The sequence below is a fragment of the Passer domesticus genome, chromosome 3, assembly GCF_036417665.1.
Source record: "Passer domesticus isolate bPasDom1 chromosome 3, bPasDom1.hap1, whole genome shotgun sequence".
Classification (NCBI taxonomy): domain Eukaryota; kingdom Metazoa; phylum Chordata; class Aves; order Passeriformes; family Passeridae; genus Passer; species Passer domesticus.
The window spans coordinates 91,399,936-91,419,983 of NC_087476.1; the positions used below are offsets into that span (position 1 = coordinate 91,399,936).

At 40.6% G+C, this 20,048-nt stretch overlaps 1 protein-coding gene across 8 annotated transcripts in view; it reads left to right on the plus strand.

The window, feature by feature from the left end:
• Positions 1 to 20,048, plus strand: part of BICRAL (BICRA like chromatin remodeling complex associated protein) — a 71,110-nt gene that overhangs the window by 29,689 nt on the left and 21,373 nt on the right. Inside the window, exons 1-2 of one of the 8 annotated variants that reach the window (XM_064414366.1) lie at positions 5,114 to 5,221; positions 12,762 to 12,857. The exons of 3 other annotated variants lie outside the window; for them this stretch is intronic. The gene's annotated coding sequence lies outside the window, so the exon portion shown is untranslated. Of the gene's footprint in view, positions 1 to 5,084; positions 5,222 to 5,969; positions 6,437 to 12,761; positions 12,858 to 19,119; positions 19,141 to 20,048 lie in introns of those variants that run through there. 4 more of the 8 variants (XM_064414369.1, XM_064414365.1, XM_064414367.1 and 1 more) reach the window with 4 other exon arrangements.

Sequence of the window (20,048 nt, forward strand, 5' to 3'; positions counted from 1 at the left end):
GTGGATAAAACTATACTTGTATTCTTTTTACCATTTATTCATCTTAGGAAAAAGTCTGTCAGCTACAGTTTTGAATGAGGGCTTCCTCCTCCTATTATTAGCATTTGTTCTTCAGTCTAAATCTGAGAATAAATTCCATTCATATTGATACCCGTTCTAGTGATACTCTAAAGACTTCTTTTACAGCAATCTTCATTCATATCCAAATCTTACCCAACTGGTTTCATAGCAGGGACTCAGAAATGTCCAAGTAAAACTATTCTGTCTCAAAAGTTCTGACTTAGGTGGTGCTTTATTCATAACATCCCTTCTGCTCATCCATTTTGTCTTGTCCTTATACAAGTATAGCTTAGCAGGTCTGTGTTTCTTTCAAGAACACCAATGCCTTTGATATAATTTACTATTCCACTGTGCTTCTGTATCCCTATATCACCTAATTTCATGTTTTAGGCCTCCTTTTTTTTTTGCTTAAATTCCTCCTATTTTTTGTTTGGTTTTATTTTGTTAAACGTCATCCACAACACCTCAGTTGTATTAGGAATGCTTCTTTTGTTAGTTTCATTGCCTGGCTGCTGTTTTTAATTAGTACTATGTTTAAAAAAAACCAAACCAAAACAAACCAACACCCAAATCCTTGTGTCCATCTATTCATTAATATACTTGTCTGTATTTCTGTATCCTTACCTGATTTTTTATACCATTCATCTGTGCTAGCCAAATTAACTATAAATGTGATAGAAGGTTGTCCCAATTTCTGCCATCATTTTTAGTTTAAATTCTTCCATCAGTTTTGGCAGTGTTACTTGGGCAAGTTTACTTCTCCATTATTTCTGTAATAAAGTTCTGTCTCCAGAGGTGAGGTTATTTTTTTTTTCCTGATACATTTCAGTGGCTGAATATCTTAAGATTATTCTGACTTGGAAGTGAGAGCTATTAATCCTTCAAACTTAATTCTTCTTTTTAGAGTACTTTAAGCTGAAGAATATGAGACTATATTTAAATAACCTAGAGAATGATATAGTAATTATTGATCTGTTCCAGTAATAATTTGAATTGCCATTTGTTTAAATGGAACCTCCAGTCACCATGTTTTCTTTGGCTTTACTTAATTGTCTGCTGTACGGTCAGATCCCCATCTCAGAGAAGCACAGTTCTCTAAAATCTGCTTTCTGGATTCATCACAGACCAGCCCTGTTGGCCTTCACACAATCTCCAGTCATAGAAACCTGTCTGTCTTCTGGTATTGGTGTAAATCTCTTGTTCTGAGGCTCACTCTCATTACCCCCTCTACCTACCTACGTTCTTACCAATCACCCCTTAAGATACCTTTGGTTAAGTAGTCCTGTCTTTGGTATGATGATTGATACCGGAGTCATGCAGCTTTACAATTACATCATGCAGTTATGACCCAGGTGTTGTAAGTACTGTTTTGGGTAAGGAAGGTATGGTATCAAGCTGAACATTGTAATGTTTAGGTAATTTTTGTGGGTGAGTCATCAAAATAGTGGTGGTAATTATTCAGAATTTGGTGGCTAATATGGATATTGAACTGAAAATTTCATGTGGTATGTTACATTTATATTCCAAGTTAAAGTCCTTGTCTGCCTTCGTGCCTCTGTATTTGGGTGCCCTACTTTTCAAGTGACCTCTACCTCTCTATTGCCTGTGCCCTTTAATGATGACCTATTTGTTTCTGTGCCTTCAAGCTTAGTTATTTATTTTTATTTAAATAATTAATTAAGCCATATGTAGATAAGTAAAAGGTGTGACTGGTGATGACCTGATATAAGAAACACATTAATGAATGGAAAGAAAAAGCATGGGAGGAAGAAGTGCCATCAATAGAGCTGAACAATTCAGTCTGAGGAAGCAAGGCTGCATTGAAGCAAATGGCATTCTTTTCCTGCAATATATCTCTGAAAGGATACAGTGAGTTGAGGTTACAAACCATCTATTCATGCAAAAACCTTGGGATGGCTGTGGCATTAATTCTAATGCACTAGCTTAGTCCTTAAATTCTTCATTATGAATCTATCACTGCCTCACCTTCTTTTGGAGTACTAATTTATGATTGCACAAGAATTGGAGTGCATGTGATGCAGACCTGAAAAAATGGGCTGAATATCAGCAAAGTGACTTGATGTAGGAGAAACCTGGAGACAGAATGATGGGTGCTTTGTACCCCCTTATTTTCTCCCTCTCGATATCTAAGCATAGTTTTCGGTTCTTCACAGTCTGTCATTTTAGGGCAATGTATCAGATCACTCCAAATGTCATTTGGTGTCTTTGCACACCTATGAGAGTGGTATTTGTTAAACAGCATGGTCACAGTTTGATAGCTGGTGTCAAAATACAGCCAAGTAATTTGTTGTGTGACGAGTGCACATGATGTTCCCAGTAGCTGTTTTTACACCAATGTCTGCCTTCCAAAGATTTCTCTTCTTCCTTTGGACACTGGTCTTTCCTTTCCTGTGCTTATTTCCCCTTGCTCCTTATAAAGCTGCTACAGGAAAGAAAATGTGATTGTAAAAGCTAAAGAAAGGCAGCAACTGATTGTGCATTGTACATAGGACTCTGGTTGAAGAGGACAGCTCTGAGCAGGTGACCTTGAAGTAGAAGGATGTTGACATACAAGGGTCTTTTGTATTCATGCAGAAAGGCAGTGAGAAGAGGGGCAGCCTCTTGGGGCAGTGACACCTAGTGCTGAAACACCACGTGATGCTCTTAAAACAGCATGAGTACCTGCCAGGAAAAAGCAGTAGTTCTTTACAAACATGGTCTCAGAAATTCTGTAGTACACCTGAAAGTGGTAACATTACAGCTGATGACTGCATTCAGACCTCTTAGAATTGAAGGTAACATTAAGTGCATACTTCAGTATGACCTACAAAATTACATCCAACCCTTGATTTTTTTTTTTTTGGTAATCGTTTATACCTGTGAACGAATATAGCAAATGTGTATAGATACAGAGAAATGTGGTTACTGTAGGGTGCTTCATTGTATAGATGATGTTAGTTCGCCTTCCCTTTTTGTACTCTACCTGCTTAGTAATGCTGTTGTCAATGCTGCCTTGAAACATCCTTCAGGGAAAGTAAGTTATGGTAACATCATGGAAAACTTGTGTAGGATTCCTTGTGTTTCTTATGGTAACAGAATCCATTCAAAATCATTTGTCTTCCTTTCTTCAGTTCCTTTTTTGTATTGTATTGCCTGCTTCCTATTTGTGGTTTCTGTAGGACTGGGAGAGTAATAATAATAACAACATACTGATCAGATGTTCGGCCTTGTACCTCTGAAGCAAAGTTCCTTCCTGTTAACCAAATGACAGTGCTGGTGGTGTCCCTCCATACAAGTTCTCGCTTGGGCAATATTCTCTAAAGCCAGTGAAGCTGAGTAGGTATGAATTCAGGGCAGAGTTTGGCCTTGAAGCATTTACTGAAGTTAGGAACCTTGAAGTTTTGGCCTTTTGGATTTTCTAACGCTGGTGTCAGGAGTACAGGCTTACAGCTCTTCCCGAGCTCTTTGGCATGCGGTGTTTCTGTCCATACTGTGTCTGTTGGGGTCCTTGCTGTATTCCTGAAAAGTGCAGTTAATAATCTGGCTGATGGCTGAGGCACGGCCACGTGCAGGTTGGGTGTGGGCTGCACAAAGGATCTGCTGGACTCCTGCTAAGGTTTGTTTGCTTGGGCCATCCCCTCCAGTGTGGGAGTGATCTGAAACTTCCCCTCAGTTTTCTACTGGGGGTACGCATGTAAACAAGGTTTGTAGGTGAGTTTTGGCTTTGGCGGAAGTTGGGAATTGGTTGATTAATTCAAAAAATAATATACCCAGATTCTAATTGAAAATGCTGATGTGATGAGATTTTTTTTTTTTAAGATAAGCAATCTGGACAACTTCTTTGACAATGTCCACTTAGTATACTGCCCATAACCATTTTGATATAGTTGCTCAAAAAACCTAAAACGTTGTAAGAGGGGTTTTTTTGAGCTGTGTGAAGCTAACAAAGAAGGATGTGCTACTAAATAAAGTCTTCAAATCCTTGTCTCTAAGGAGTTTTAACAAAGTTACTTAGGAATAAAATAGTAAAGTCCTTGGGAATTACCATTACTAGCAGAAAAAGGGTCTTAAAGAGATTTTTTGTTGTTTTAAAAGCATTACCATACATGCATGTGCATGCTAAAAATCTATTTTCAATCAAAAATTTTTTTAATAAACCAGGCTTCTCTAAATTATCTGCAAAACTTATTTTAGAATTAAATTGTTTTCAATGAATGAATGAAGTGAATGGTGGAAGTTGGAATAGTTTTCTATAACAAAAAGCTTTGAATAAAGTTATGAATGCTTTTAGCTGAAGTAAACTGTAGAATAGCATTAATGAGCTCTCAGTGCTACAACCTTTGACTTGCAATTAACATTTTTAGGTTACCCAAAACTTTTTAAAGTAGTTGAAGTTCACGTAGTTTGTTTCCAGCAAGGCTGATAAGAACATATTTTAAAAAACTGAAAATATTGTAGCTTTCCAGGGGATCAAATCTTATCTTTCTCAAGGTGACCTTGCATTTATTTTTCTGGGCAGCCCCCTGCACTTGCACTTATTTTTCTGGTGACCCCCTCCTGTCCACAAAGCTTATAGTGATTTACAGCTTTAATATGAAGGAAATCAACCAAATTGTTAACATTAACGTTAATTTTAATAGGAAAAAAACTTTGTTTTACTTCCCTGTAACCCCAAACAAACCCCAACTTTTAACCTAAAGCCAGCAGCCTGGGCTAGGTCTCCAGACCTACGGGTTTCTGAAACACACAACCCAAAAAAAAAAAGGAGCCGAAGTTTTTAAAGGGCCTGGCTGTAAACGCGGAGCGAGGATCGCGCTGGGGCTGGGGACTCATCATGCCAGGGCGGCGGTGCGTGTGCCCGGGCGCCGGTCTGCGGCGTTGTGTCCCGGCGGAGCTGCGCGGCCGTGCCGTGCCGTGCCGGGCCCGGCGGTGCGGTGCGGTGCCGGTGCCGGTGGCGGTGCGGGCGCGGAGCGGAGCCGAGCGGAGCCGCGCTCTCCTCCCGCTCGCTTTCTCTTTCCCCCTCTCTCGCTCGCTCCCTCTCCCGCTCGCTCTCCCCCCTCCCTCCCTCGCTCTCTCGCTCTCCCTCTCTCTCTCCTACACTGCCAGCCCCTGATGTGATGGCGAAGAAACCCCGTTGACAAGGCACTGCTTTTTCATGACGGTGAGTTTCCCTTTGAGTGTATTATAATTTTGTGATAAAAATTTCAAGGAAAAAAAAAACACACAACCTCCTTCCTCCCTTCCTTCGGGGAGGGAAAAGAGAGGGGGGAAATCTATCTCCAGACAGACAGAAAAGAAAGAGGAGCAAATTAACAACCAGGAGTTGCCAAAACCAGGATATTAGGTTTCAGCCCAGAGAGCTATTGGCTCTGGGGCTATGTATATAAATATATATCTAGAGAGAGAGCGAGCGAGAGGGGAGACGAGGAGGAAGAAGAGGGATATTTTGTGGGTGGCTGTTGTTTGGGCAGATGTGGATTCACATGGAAATGAACTATATATATTAATTTTTTTTTTCCGCGAGGCTGGTGGTGGTGGCTGCTGAGGGCACTTAAAAAAAAAGTTGTTTCTTAAAATAAAGGCGGGGGGGGGGGGGTGGGGGGTGAAGGGAGAGATAAGGTTTCAGGTCCAGGCTGATAGCTGCAGAGAGGGGAGAGGTTTGGGGTGGGTTTTTTTCCTTTCTTTTTTTTTTTTTTCCTTGCTGATGCCATGCAAATTCAGGAGAGGAGGGAAGAAAAATCTCTTTTAATGACTCATTGATTGAGCCGGTTTAAAATTAGTTGTTGTTGTTGTCTTTTTTTTTTTCCGCCCCCTTGATGGCCATCAAGAGAGGGATGGAAAGAGGAGAGGAGGGAGAGAGAGTGTGTGTGTATGTGTGAGTGTGAGAGAGTGAGAGGGAGAGAGGGGGATAGAGAGAGTGTGTGAGGGAGAAAGAAAAATAATCTTTTCAAATCTCCTCCCTCTTTTTTTTCCCCCCTCGTTTCTTTGCTTTTCTCTAAAGCTCTGTGGTCTGTGAAACAGTCTTTTCTTCCTCCTCGTCGGGAAAATGGAGACACTTCGTCTCTCTCCTGGCTGTGCAGCTGGGAAGGATTTTTCTTTTCTTTTTTCCTTTTTCACTCGTGGCTTGATTTTTTTCTTTCCCCCTTCCACTCGCCACCACCCTAATCTTGTCTTTTCTTTGAGCTTGTGTCTCAGAGTTGTACCTTCTGGGGATTTATTTTTCACTCATTTCCTCGTTTTCGGTGTCGCCACTAGATTTGATTTGATTTGTTTGGTTTTTTATTTGCAATTTCCTTCGAATCGCTCCGTGCCTCCTGCTTTTAACCGAGGAATGGAAACGGTGCCGCTTTTTGTGGGTGCGCGAAATGCTCGGGCGGTAGGTTTGGGCTATTGCGCTTTTTTTTTTTGCCTTTTCGGGATCAAGTTTTTCGATGTGCCTTTTATTTTATTTATTTAATTTTAAAATTTTTCTTTTGGAGAGAGAAAATATTTAATTGTAACGCCTCTTTAAAACACAATAAAGCGTCTCTTTCTGGAGTGACCCCTTTGGCTTCGCTGTAGAGTGGATGTGAATCTGATCCTTTGTGCTGCTGGGATTATTTTGCGTAAAAGAAGCAATGTTTTGTAATTAGATTTTTTTTTTTTTTTTTTTACTTGTGGCTTAAATGAGTAGTGGGTTGTGAAGGGGGTTTTCTGAAACGGTCACTGTTCACGTTTGTTGAGTCATGGGCGATATTCAGTATCTAAATTATATTTTGCTTTTTGGTATTAATTACAAAATTCAGTTACAGATGATGGCAGAAAACCGGTATAGAGATGTTAAGAGCCGGGCAAAATCGAACAGCACGTAGAGGGCACGTTTATATATACTGAGAGCTGTTCCTAATCACTGTGGGGAGGAATGAGATATGGAGGCCTCTGCCTTTCGCCATTCTCTGCTCGCCGCTGCTCTCGTTCCCCGGCCTCGGCAGCGCGGAGTGGCCGAGGGACTGCAGGGGAGAGAGGAGAGGGGAGAGAGGAGAGCGGCTCCGGCGGCGGCCCCGGCCGTGCCCGGGCTCGGTGGGCAGGCAGCCCCGGCTGCGCGGGGGAGCGGGAAGATGGCGCTGCCTGGCTCCCTGCCAGCGTTTGTTGCGCAGTTTCACCCGCTCTCCTCCCCCACGGGCGCCATTTTAAGGTCCTTTCTGCTGTCGCCGCGCCGTGTGGGGCGGTGCCGTCGCGCCCAGCTCGGGCCATATTTCTGTGTCTTGTCTGGGAAGCATTTGGGAGCCGAGATCTCCCCGAAGTCCTAAAAGCCTTGCTTCCCTCCCGTGCCCCCCCACCCGCTCCTTTCCTAATCCTTGGTCACCGTTTTGAGGAGCGGTTAAACAGGCTTGGCTCGCACGGGCCCGTGCGCGCAGCTTCAATCCCGCCAACATCCCTTACGAGCTTGTGTTCTTACCTCGGAAATGCGTGTTTCTTGTCATTCAGCTTATAGCAATTAAAAAAAAGACTTGAAGGAACATATTTTTTTTTGAACGATGACCTCAAAAAACCCCCATGCATTAAAAGAGAAATCCACCTTTAAAAAATCCTGTGTAGTGAATAGGGCAAGGTATTCTTCATTGAAGAGGTTTCTGTAGTGCTTGTAAAAATAAAAGCATAGGTAATTTTTTGCTGGGTGGGTTGCTTATTTTGTTGCTGTTACTGTCTTAGTGATATTTTGGTGGGGGGAGGGACTAGCATATTTTCAAGTTTTTATTGCTCCTTTATGACTGAGGGGAAGCTGCTTTTTCCAAATTACTTAATTTGGCAGCTCAACCTTAATATATTTTTAAAGTTTTGTTTTGGTGCTGTTTTTAGAAAGAGCACTGCAAATACATTTTTTTTTTCAAAACCACCTTTTTTTTTTAACACATTTCTGTATGATCTGCTCAGAGCTCATGAGGCTTGAGTACTTCACCTGTACCTGGGAAGAGCAAAGTGTGCTGCCAAACCAATTTATGCTGTGCCCGCTAAGGAGTGTGGAATGCTTGTGTAGTTCTTGGATTTATGTTTTTTGACACATCAGAGGAAGGCTTCCCCATTCTCATTGCTCATTCCTGATAGAATGGGAGATTTTGTAAAATTCAGGAATAACCTTAAGGCTGTTTAAATTTTTTGCCTGTTGAAGGGTTTTAAACAACATTTCTGTGAAATACACTTATTGCTTGGAACATACAAAAAAATTGTCTGGATATAATCTGTCTTTTTAAAAGACTTTCCTGGGGACTTGTTAGCATTTTAGGTTTGAAAAAAACACCAGCTATGAAACTTAAATTCTTTACGAAGATTTAGAATGTGGAATACAGTATTTGTTCACATATTTCAGAAATCTTACATCATTAAATTCACTGCTTCATGAAGTGATTATATTCGTTAATAGGAATCTTGGAATAAATGTGGTGAATTTTTTTTAATGGTAGTATGCTTTTAAATAATAAAATTTTTCTCATATGCCTAAATGTGTGGAAGACTGTGTTTTTTCTTCATTAATTTGTGAAAATAGTGAAGACATGGCAGAAATGGGATAAAAATGACCAGTTTATATTCTCTCAGGGCCTAGTACTTGCCAAATTACTGTATATAATCTGCCCACTGGCCTGCTTGCATTAAGCACAGTATATTCTCATTTTGCATCGAGATCTTGGTCGGCTACTACTTAAATATTCCAGACCCGTTCTTTTTAGATGAGTTTTTCTCTGTCTGAGCTTAAAAGTTTGTGGCTGTTGTTACAAGTAGCACTTTGCATTGGGTGTCTCTTGTTTACTTTGCTGGAGAAATGCAGCGCTCACCGTGTTGATACAGTAGCCTGGTTGTGCTTCCATTGATACACCTCGGCTTACTCACTGGTGCGATGCTCGGGTGTTCAGGTGTGTGCTTGTTTTGTGCTTACTTTGAGTGCTTGCTTTGCATGTGATACCTGTATCCTCGAGTTGAAAATGCTCTCGCTAAATGTGTGGACTCGGTTGAGGTCAGTGCTGCAGAGATGGTTGTACTGTAGCTAAGTATTTACACCACTTTATGGATGTGCAGCTTTCCTGACCCAGCTCCTTCACGTGTCCTTTTCCAGTACAGTTTATGTACTGAGAGGACAGCCCCAAGGCTGTGCTAGTATAAGCTGCATTTCCAGTTTCCTAGGTACCTTTCTGTTTTCATGAAGTTTTCCAGCAGAGGTAAGCCCATGGGATAGAGCTGAAGAGCTCTGCAGTCAAGGATGCCTGGGTGTGCTGTGCTGCCTGCTGCCTCTCCAGAGTTTCGCTGGTGTAGTTCCACATGGGTTCCAGGGAAGTTGTATGTGCATAACTGCAGTTGGGTTTCACAGCGAGGCTCTAATGGTCAATGATTGTGCCTCTTCACGCTGCATTAGGCTTGTGGTAAACCTAATGGCTGCTGCTTTTTAGGGTAGATGTAGCAGCCAGCGTGAAAGTGTGTCACTGCTGTCTAAGTAGTGGCTACAGAGCAGGCATAAGAGCCTCTTTGATAATGTAGTCACTGTTCAGAGAGTTGGCAGAATTCCTTACAGTGGTTCTGCTGGAATAAGCTGCATCTGTACTTGAAAGGTTTTTTTATTGCCACATACCCGGTCCAGCATAGACATGGGGATTGTCTACAGAAACAAGTGTTTTCCTTTCTTATGGTAGAGGAAAAGCAGTGACAATAATAAACTGTTCTAACATTCATTGTGACCTGCCACTGTTTTAATTTGAAAGAGTGAGCAGTTTTGGGAGGGCCCTTGTTAACACCACCAATGCATAAGCACCAGCCTGAACTGAGGTTTTTTCCAGGTCATCACATAGATAAATGAATATGTGTATCTTTTTTTTTTTTTCAGATGTTAATTTGTTCCTGTTTTCATAGTTAAAAAACCCCCAACTACTCTGTCTGTATTATTTTGCTTTATTTGAGAACTGTTGAAGTTTTAGACAAAATGAAGATTACCATTAACTAGCACAGAGAGACTATCAAGTTGTTTTTTTTTTCTTTTCTTGCACTAGTTTAAAAATGTTCTAGGGTTAAGGGAATTATTACCAAAAGAAATAGAAAGCAGGCAAAATCACTGTAAAAACCTAACATAGTAACCTTTGTCTTATTAAAGGTATTGAGAAGGGCTGGTGCAATGGAGGGGGAAGATCTGGAGAGGAGGATTTAACTACATTGTAAGAGACAGACTTTACAACAACAATCAAATCTTATGCCTTGTCTCAGGTGGAACTTGCAGTAGTTTTACTGTGAACTTGATCCAAGCATGGATTTTTCAATATGTGGTGTTGGAGCTTGAATTTATTGAGAAAACTTCTGCAGTTGACTTATCTTGGCCCCACTGAAATAGGTGGTGAAATTTCCACAGGCAATCAGCAAGGCATTGCCTTCAAGAAGGACAGCATGGAGGTTTTTCAGCGTGGATTTGGGTTGTTGCTATGGGCTGCACTGCTGAAGTAGTTACACATCTGTCAATTAATCCTATTCAGTTTTCAGTAGATTTCCCAAACATAATAACTGAAAGGAGTATAAATGGCTGTTCAGCTAATTATTGGCAGTTGGTAGCAGATACTAACAGCTCATCTGAACCATGCTTGTGGCAAAGTTTGGTTTTTAAGCTAGTATGGACTAGAGTGGCAATGAAAAAGTATTAATTGGTCATTGGTTTATAAATCAACTGAGAAATGTTCAGTTCATAAAGAAGTTATGGGCCTGTAGAATATTTTTTCAAAAAACTCTGAAAACTATATGCTCACAAGTATGAAACTTGAGTATTCTTGAGTAGAAACAAGGTAAAAACCATCTGAGGGACTGACTGAACATTTCTTGGAGTATTGTTTTGCACAAAGCACATATGCTAGCAGTCTGTCCTATAGCATACAGTAGTTTGTAGAAATGCTGGGGAGGATCTAATATCTTCCAATATCTCCTTCTTAAGGAACTGCTGAGATCCCACCTTCTGTGTGTCTTGTGGGATGAAACCAGGACCTTCCAAAGTGTTCTATGAATATTGAAATTCCTGAGGAATTGTGTATGTGATGAAGCATCTTGGAAGACAGAGCCCAAAACTGGCCATAGCATAGTGATGAGGATAGTCACTGCTAGAGGAGAGGTCTGAGCCCAGCCTTCAGCCTGGGGAATCCATGGAATAAGGAAGCATCCTAGCTTCCTCAGCTTCCAGGCTGAGGTTACTCTGGATTTTCTCTGTGTGGTTTTAAAAAAAAATCTGTTTCCTGATAAAAGTCTTGTTAAGATTTTGATATTGCCAAGAGCAGCTGTGGATGCAGTAGGAAAAAACTTGTGTGGAATAAATCAGAAATTCTGTGCTGAACATGTGTATCTCAGGGAAACCGATTGTAGACAGCCACACAGGGTGTTCACATGTGTACTTGGTGTGTTGACTGTAGCTGGATTAGCCATTACTATCATACATACTGTTAGCTGAACTGTACATTTCCTTTTTTCCCCCTAACATATTAAAATATCACTGTAGTTTTTGGAGGTTTGGTAAGTTACTGCATTTGGCAAACTCAAATGAGTATTTTTTTAATGGTGTACTAAAGGGAAATGTAGGAGTTGGATAAACAGCCTATTGTAGGTTGTCTGTGGTTTTTATTTACCCTTCTGTGTGTGGAGCTGGATGTGTAAGCATCCTGCCTGTGCTCTTAGGTGTTCGTCTGCCAGATATTAAAAACCATGAAGAGGCATAATGTTGTGTCTAGCAATTCCTGAGAGGAAGCACTTTTGTGTTTCTTTTCTTGTTGCTATTTTTCTGATTCCTGAATTGTTTCTGGTTTTTAGAGTAGTTTTTCTTAGAAAGGTTTTCATAATTCTTTTGAATATTTAAAATTACCAGTTTCTTCTCATACTTGTTGCATACAGATGTCTGAAATATTGATGATTAAATTCAGTTCTACAGCTAATTTCAAGTGTTGCAAATTCATCTTAGAAGTACTATTCAAATTCAGATTCTTGGAATAAAAACTTATTTTTGAATATTAAGTAGGTAATGCTTGCATAGTGGACTGTGTTACTAGATTAGAATTCCAAATTTCATAGTTTTTAAGCTATATTTTAGAGCACAGTTCCTGGTAGATTTTGCAACAGTGTAGTAACTGCTTCTTTTGATTACTCTGGAAAAGAAAATATTTGTATGGAGTAATTCCATATTGTAGGATATAAGTACAGCATAGTTAGTTTATGAGTGAATAGTAAGTCTTTGTGTTTTACAAAGTGCATTTTAATTTTTTTTCCCCTTACTTCTGTTGTCTTGAGATGACCATTTTTGGATAATCATGACTTCTGAGTGAGGTTTTAGTTTGCAATGAGTTTTTCAATATTTACCTCTTTTCCACTGAGTGCTTGTCATTATTCTGCAGTATATAATTTTTTTACAATAATGAGAGGGGGAAGTGGAAATCCCTCTTAATATCAGTATTCTATCCATGTAAAAATCAATTTCTTGAAAACAGAGGGCTTGACATGGTAAGCAGCTCTTAAGTTGATTATAAGATAGAGTCTTGGTTATTTACAAGAATCTGAAATTCACTTTTCAAGATACTAGATTGCTCAAAAGTAGTATTGACTTGAAATTTAAGAATAAACATAAACTTGAAATTTAAGAATTAACATAAACTTGAAATTTAAGAATATGATAATAAGTGTTTGAGTTTATATTCTTTTCTTACACTTCTGTGTTGCAGAGAAAGCAGATGAGGTCTGGTTGTTCCTGTGTAGGAGTTCCCTTCACTGAATCTGAGGCTGCCTGTTGGATAGGAACCTGAGAGGGAGCTGCCAGGGTAAGGCAGGCAGTGGTTACAGCACCTGAGCAATCTGAAGTGCTCACTAAGGTGATATATTACCCAGTGGATGATGAAACAGCTTGGAGTTTTTCTCCCTAGTTCAGAAGCACACGGAGCAAGATGCTAGCTGTGGAAATTGATGAGAGTTTTGGTGGAAATTTGTGTTAGGGAAGGACTTCAGTTCTGAATGTTTGATCTCTGCAGTCAATGTGGAGTCACTCAATGCTGCTGCAATCCTTTATGTAATTTAGCAAGGAATGGATTGGGTTAAATAGAGTTATCTTACATCCGTGCTCAGAAAGGTTGTGAGGGATGAAAATGCCACAAATTTGATGTAGCACGCTCAGTTCACAGCAGTGCTGCTCTCTGCAGTGACTGTTGCAGTAACTGATTTGCTCTGGTTTTGTTGTTGTGGTTTGTTTTTCCAGTGGCAGTGCATTTCTTCAGATATTCCATACTTCTGTTGAGATTGTAGATTAAAACTCTGAATGGAGAATGATAGAGCAACAGAACAATTTAGCAGATTTTATAGGACAGGTTCATTATAAAGCCTGAGAGAGATCTTGTCAGAATTCCTGCTGACAGGATGTGTACAAAGGCATACTGAAGTTGTGAGGATCAGTGGGTGTATGTCATAACTCCAACAGTAATTGCTTCAGGTGCTGGGGATGTTACTGTGTGCAAGTTTGATTATCTCCCTTTATAAAGGTTTAGCTACAGCAGTCATTACCTTTCTCTAAAGCATTGATTTCCAAAGGTCAGTGTTCACTCTCAGGAATCATGCTGCCAATCAGGAATTGATCTTGTGTATTTGCACAAAACTCTTAAGTCTAGATTTTTCCAACAGTTTTGCAGATAGATTTATTTATGTGTGAGTTAACAAGTTTTGATGTTGATTATGCCACACTTTCTGGAAATGACTGTTCTGGATGTTGCTCTTCTAAGCTATCCATTAGCTTGTGCTTTTTACAGGATGTGAAAATAGTGCTTTATTGCTTTGTATCTGAAATGATCTATTAAGGCTGTATGAAATTATAAGTGACTTTGAGAAAGGAAGATAATTTTGTTGCAAGCTTGAATATAACTTGAGTAAATTTAAAATCCAGTGTTTACAGCTCTTAGAATATGGATAGCTTACGAAGTGTATGTGAGTATTTGGACTGCTTCTGGGCAAATCTGGTTTTAATGACACTGCAGGATGTAGGCCCTGCATGTGTTACATGATACTGTGCATTGTGTAGCCTTTTGGTTAAAAATTTAAGGTGGTGAGGACCACTGGGGGTTACCTGGCCCTGCCCCTTGCTGTAAGCAGAGCAAGCTTCACAGAACAGGTTGGCCAGGGCCATTTGATTTTTGAAAATTTCCGAAGAGGATGATTCCACCCTCTTGCTTGAACATTCTTGTTTGTGAACATTTTTCCTTGCATCTGGTTGGGATTTTTTTTGCTACGTGTTTTGGCTCTTGCTTTGTGTCTTGCTGTGTGCTGATGAGAGGCAACCTGCTTAGCTCATCTTAGTCCCCCTTTTAGCAGGCTGCAGGTAGCACTTGGGTTTGCCTGCTGTTGTCCAGGCTGAAGAAAGGCAATTCCTTCACATGGCCACATGATTTTACTTGCGCTCTCAGGCTCCTTTACGTTGTTTTGTATTTGTTTTAAGAGCAGTGTAAAAGCCAAACAGATTTCAGCTGGGAGTGCTGATAGAAAAGGGAATAATTGCTCCACTGGCTCCCTGCCTGTGCTGTGGTAATGTGAGGGTGGTGGTTGTACTCACGTGTGCTACAGCCCCATGCGTGCTTTAAGCTGACTGAAGCACTGCTGCCTTCCCCTGTGTTTAGCTATCCACCTACCTCATTGCCTCTCTTGTGCTGGCACTAGTGCCGCTGTAGCCCTGTGGCAAGCCAGAACCAATCAAGAAGCTCATCCTGAGCTGAAACAAATCAATGTATTTTATCAGATCAGTTTTTTGTTCCAGATGACTCTTTAAAGCCTTGAGCTGACCCAGGGAAAGTGGATGAGAGGAGGGCAGGACTCTCTATTCATCTTCTATTCCTCTTTGCTCTGTAGTAGGTCAGAGTGTTGAAATTAAGGCAGAGGCTTTAAGGCCAAGTAATAAGAGTCTCCCAGAGGACTGGCTTGCATAGCTGGGATTTCCTTGTCAGTTTTATTACTTTCAGCTTCTCTTATGTTCTGTTCGGGAACGTGTGATAAAGGGCACTCTGGTTATTTCCCAGAAGGGATAGGCAGGGCTTCTTGCACAAGTACCTGCTATCCAAATTGAAATACATCCTATATTCACCAGTGTGGTAGCAGAGATACGAAATAAAATGGTAGGGGCTTTGCTAATAAGCTACAGGGAATATCTGTGCTGGGTTGTGCCTAATTAGTGAGGATTGCCCTTTGTAAATTAGTTGGATGCACCAGCAGGGCTGAATTTGGCCTACTTCTTATAAGCAGATATTTTTTGTGGCTTTTTTTTTAAGACACTGTAGACCAGTATTGATAATTAGATGTTTGCTAGGCTACATTGTAACAGTGCTCCAGCAGGTTGTGTGACTCTCGCCAAAGTGTATTTTCCCCAGCTGTCTCTAGTGTGGGCTCTTGGCAGGACCCTGGATGCATTGATGGGTCCCAGTGGCCCAGCCAAGCCTCACCTGGAGCCTCCACTGGCTGAAGTCTCCAAAGACTGCTCTAAATACAGAAGTGAGTCAATGTTTAAGAGTCTAGGCCAATGGTCTCCAAATGTTTTTGATTACACACCCCTATTGGTAAGATTTATGAGCCCATGCATCCCCAGTATACTTATATTAATTTTCATACACAAGTATGTGTGTACATATATTCATATACTAGTGAAGTTTTAGTATTTTCTTCTTGCACCCCACTGGATTTTCTTGCACACATACTGCTTTGTAGACCACTGGTTTAGGCTTCATAACTCTTTAACTTCACTAATTGTGGCGGGTTTTATTTTCAAACTCTCATGACTTAATATGGTTTATACCCATTTTGTACACCACTCATTGCTTTGGCCCACTATATGTTAACAAACAGTGAGGAGGACAGAGAACTAGAAAAGATAGTTGGCAAGAAAAATGACAAACTTTTCTATCGTTTGTGCCATAGAAAAGGCTTTAGGAAAATTCCTCAGGACAGGCTTGCTTTTGTTAACATACTTCTAAATGATCATCTGTGTCAAGGTCACATGTTGCTCAAATTCCTCTTTTCGAAGTAGACTGAATGACTACTTTTGGGTGTGCAAGTGCTCTGTATGATTGTTTGCTGCTGCCTCTGTTACTCTCCTGAAATTGACAGGGCACTAATCGTTTGGTAATCCTTGTTGAAAATAGGCATTAGTTAAAAAGGCTTAAACCTCCAGTGTCCTGGTTTTGGCTGGAACAGAGCTGAATTTCTTTCCAGTGGCTGGAACAGTGCTGTGTTTTGGCTTTAGGATGAGAATAACACACTGATGTTTTAGTTGTTGCAAAGCAGTGCTTGCACTAAGCCAAGGCCTTTTCAGCTTCTCATACTGCCCCGCCAGTGTGGGGGCTGATTTGTATTTGGAAGTAATAATAAATACTGTGCCCAGGACTAGAAGGGCCTGCCTCCAGCTGGGTGAAGGAAGGGTACTACCAGGTGTGACTACCAGGTTTATTGGACTGTGGATTTGGCACGTGAAAGCCACAGGACATACAGGACTCATTTTCACAGCAACCTCATAGACACCTAGGCAAAAAAGTTGGATATGTCTTCTTTTCTGTCATGCATCAACCTCTAGGAAAATCCAACAATGCAATTGACTGTTAAAGGCCACACTGAGAGCAAGGGATACTGGGACATAGAGACATGGGGATAGGGGATCTGCTAAAAGGACTGGCCCTGCCCAATCAAATTTTTCACACACTGTAGAAGTGGATAAAGTTCTTATAGTGCACACAGAAAATTGTGTTGTGGAAGGCAATCTGGGTTGTTCCTGTCTCAGGCAAAGGCAGACACATCCATGGGATTGGATTTGCTCAAGGACCTGGGTGCACTTAGTGGGTAATGCCGAGGGATGAGGAAGTCTGGTGTATACTCAAGAGGACTTGATTTTGGGGTAGAATAACCAATGAGGACATTACTTGCTGTGTAATACTGTATTTCTAATCACTACTCTGGTTGCTTTATGCCATATTAATGGTGCTGCTGTGAGGGTTGCTCAGATAAATGAAGAATGAGTAGTGATGAAACTGGGCAAAGTGCAGCGGTGATAGAACCAGACTTCAGCTGGTGTGTATAATCCCAACAGCACTTACCGTCTCTTTCACTTTGAAGGAATGATATGACAGATGGAGCCCAAAGTCCTGGACTAAATGAACTCATGGGATGGTCCATAGATTATGAACCTGTACGTCTGTATATATGGGAAAAGACAGGAAAGGTAGTTGTGATTATGTGGGATGCATTGGAAAGTGTGGGACCTGGGCATGATGAGGTATAGAATAAGGGGTCGACGTTGTCCTGGTTTTGATTGGGGTAGAGTTACTTTTCTTTCTAGTAGCTGTGTTTTGGATTTAGGATGAGAATAAAGTTGATAACACACTGATGTTTTAGTTGCTGCTGAACAGTGTTTGCACCAAGTCAGGGACTTCTCACCTTCTCACAGCATCAGTGAGGAGACTGGAGGTGTGAAAGAAGCTGGGAGGGGAAACAGCCAACATACCAGACCCCAGCTGACCAAAGGAATGTCCCATATCACATGGCATACTGTGGAACAATAAAACTTTATTATCTGTGGTAAGCTCGTAGGAGTTTGCAGTGTGTTGGGTAGATTTTTCTTGTATCATGTTTAGCTAGTAAAGCTAAGTGTATGTTTAGTAAATAGTGAAGATTATGTATTGCTATTAGGATTTTCTCACACCAGTATTTACATGCATTTTGTTTTCCTTTTGATCATTCTATGCACATTTTGAAGAATTCAGTGTATTTCACAAATCTATCTTAATTTGTGTCAGTTGTTTTAATACCTCCAGAATATTAATTGAAGGAAGTTCTGTGGTGTCACTTCAGCTAATAGTGAACCCTTATTATGATAAAATCACAGAGAATAAGCAAAGAAATTTTATGATGTTTAAATAATGCTGTCAGTATTTCCATAGACACATGGGTTGGGATATACAAAAGTAGGTTTGCAGTGTCAAAACAGGGATAATTTTGACTTTATGTAAATTTTTGCTGTTGGTTAGCTGGGAGACTTTGGAACCTTGTTCTTGAGACATGGGTATGTTTTCAGCAGTTAGAGGAAATAACAGCTTTCTCTAAGTAGTACTGTCAGTACAGTTACAGCAGAATGCTAATTGCTTATTTATTTATTCTTACTAATACACATTTATGTTTAAATTTCATGATGTCATATTATGCCATGCCTATTGCTTAGCATTGAATTGTAATATCAGTGCTCAAGCTGGTGGATCTATGCAAGAGTAAGCAGCTGGAACACTGAATCATGGGAGAAATTGCTTTTCTTAATGTGCATAATCACCTCATGAATGCTGATTTTTGTCAACATTGAGGCAGTTATCTGTAGCTGTGCTTTGTTTTTCTGTTCTCCCTGAGAAGTGATACTGAATGATCCTCACACTGGCTCCATTTCTGCTTTACCCTCACTGTAAGCTAAAGCACAGAGACAGAAAAAATCCAAATAAGGCTCTACAGTATAGAGGACACAGTACCCTCTGCTAGTCTACAATATTAGATATTTTCGGAACCAGTGGAGTATAGAAAAAATTTCAGGAAAGAGATTACAGAATCACAGGACAGCCAAGGTGGGAATGAATACCTGAGATCACGTCCTGCTCAGGGTAGGCTCAAGCAGAGCAGGCTGCTCAGGGTCAGAGCAGGCAGGTCAAGGCTGTGGTCCAGCCATGTCCTGGGTATCTCCAAGCATGGAGACTCCATTTCCTTGCTGAAAAACTTGTGCCATAATTTGTCTACTCCCAGAGTTTTAAAAAAGGAAAATTTTTTCTTTTGAAAGACTTTTGGTTTATTGTGTTTCGATTTGTGCCCTTTGCCTCGTGTTCATTCCCTGGGTACCACTGATAAAGGTTTGGCTCAGTATTTGTAACACTCTCTCACCAGGTATTTATATACAAGATAAAGATTTCTTAATGGTTTTCTGTTCCTCAGGGAGAACAGTCCTGGTGTTCTCAGTCTCTTATGTAGCAGGTGCTTCAGTCTCTTCACTGTTTGGATCATTATGGAGATCAGGATGAGGGAATGATTCATGTGGATCTCTGGTCAGGGACAGTAAGTTTCTATTTGTCAAGAAATAGAGAGAGCAGAATGAATTAAAGCCAAAGCTGTGTTAAAACATTTGAGTGATAAGTATGGCATCACAATTTTTAAGGGAAGTTAAGAAAGAAACAAGCATGGAATGCAATGATCAACTTGATGTGAGTAGAAAATATGGTAAAGATGAGATTGGATAACTTAAAGGAAGCCAGGGTACCAAGAAGTTTTGGAAATGTTAACATCAGTTGATACTTGAACTGGTGGATTAGATGGGATGGTCCTGACAGTTACTGACAAGGACAAGGGAGATTATATTCTAGAATGAACAGAAGAGCCCAGAATATGCAAACAGAAGCTTTGAAGGAGCAGCAGTTAGAGGGGAGAGTGAGTATGAGACTTTTTGGTGCAGCAGTCCCTGATGGAGTAGGCAGTGTGTGAGGAATTGGTGGTTGTGACACTGTGAGGCTAAAAGTGCTCTGCATTTGATAGCTGCCCTCAGGTTGGGCAGTGCATGTAAATTCCCTCCCTAGCCATTGTTAAAAAGACTGTCAGAACCCTGTACTGTTAAACACAAGTTTAAGTACACTCCTGAATAGTGCTGAGGAGAAACTGGAAGTAGCCACATTGACACTTAGCTATTGCTGAGAAAGGTCTGTTAGAAAACATTGTTTCTTTCAATGCTTAGTCATGTTTTGGCTATAGTTTTGATTCTAGACTGTAGCAGCATCCTTGTGACATTGACCTAAGTTTATTTACCTTTTGGCTGCTCAAATTAGTGACTACAGCCACTAATTTGTAACAGTCTTTGTAGGTTCTGTAGTGTTTAGTAATTCCCTCACTGGGATTAGCTGGGAATAAATTCCTATAGAAGCATTTTAATTGGAGTCTTAGATTGCATTCGGTATTGACATTTTTATTACTTT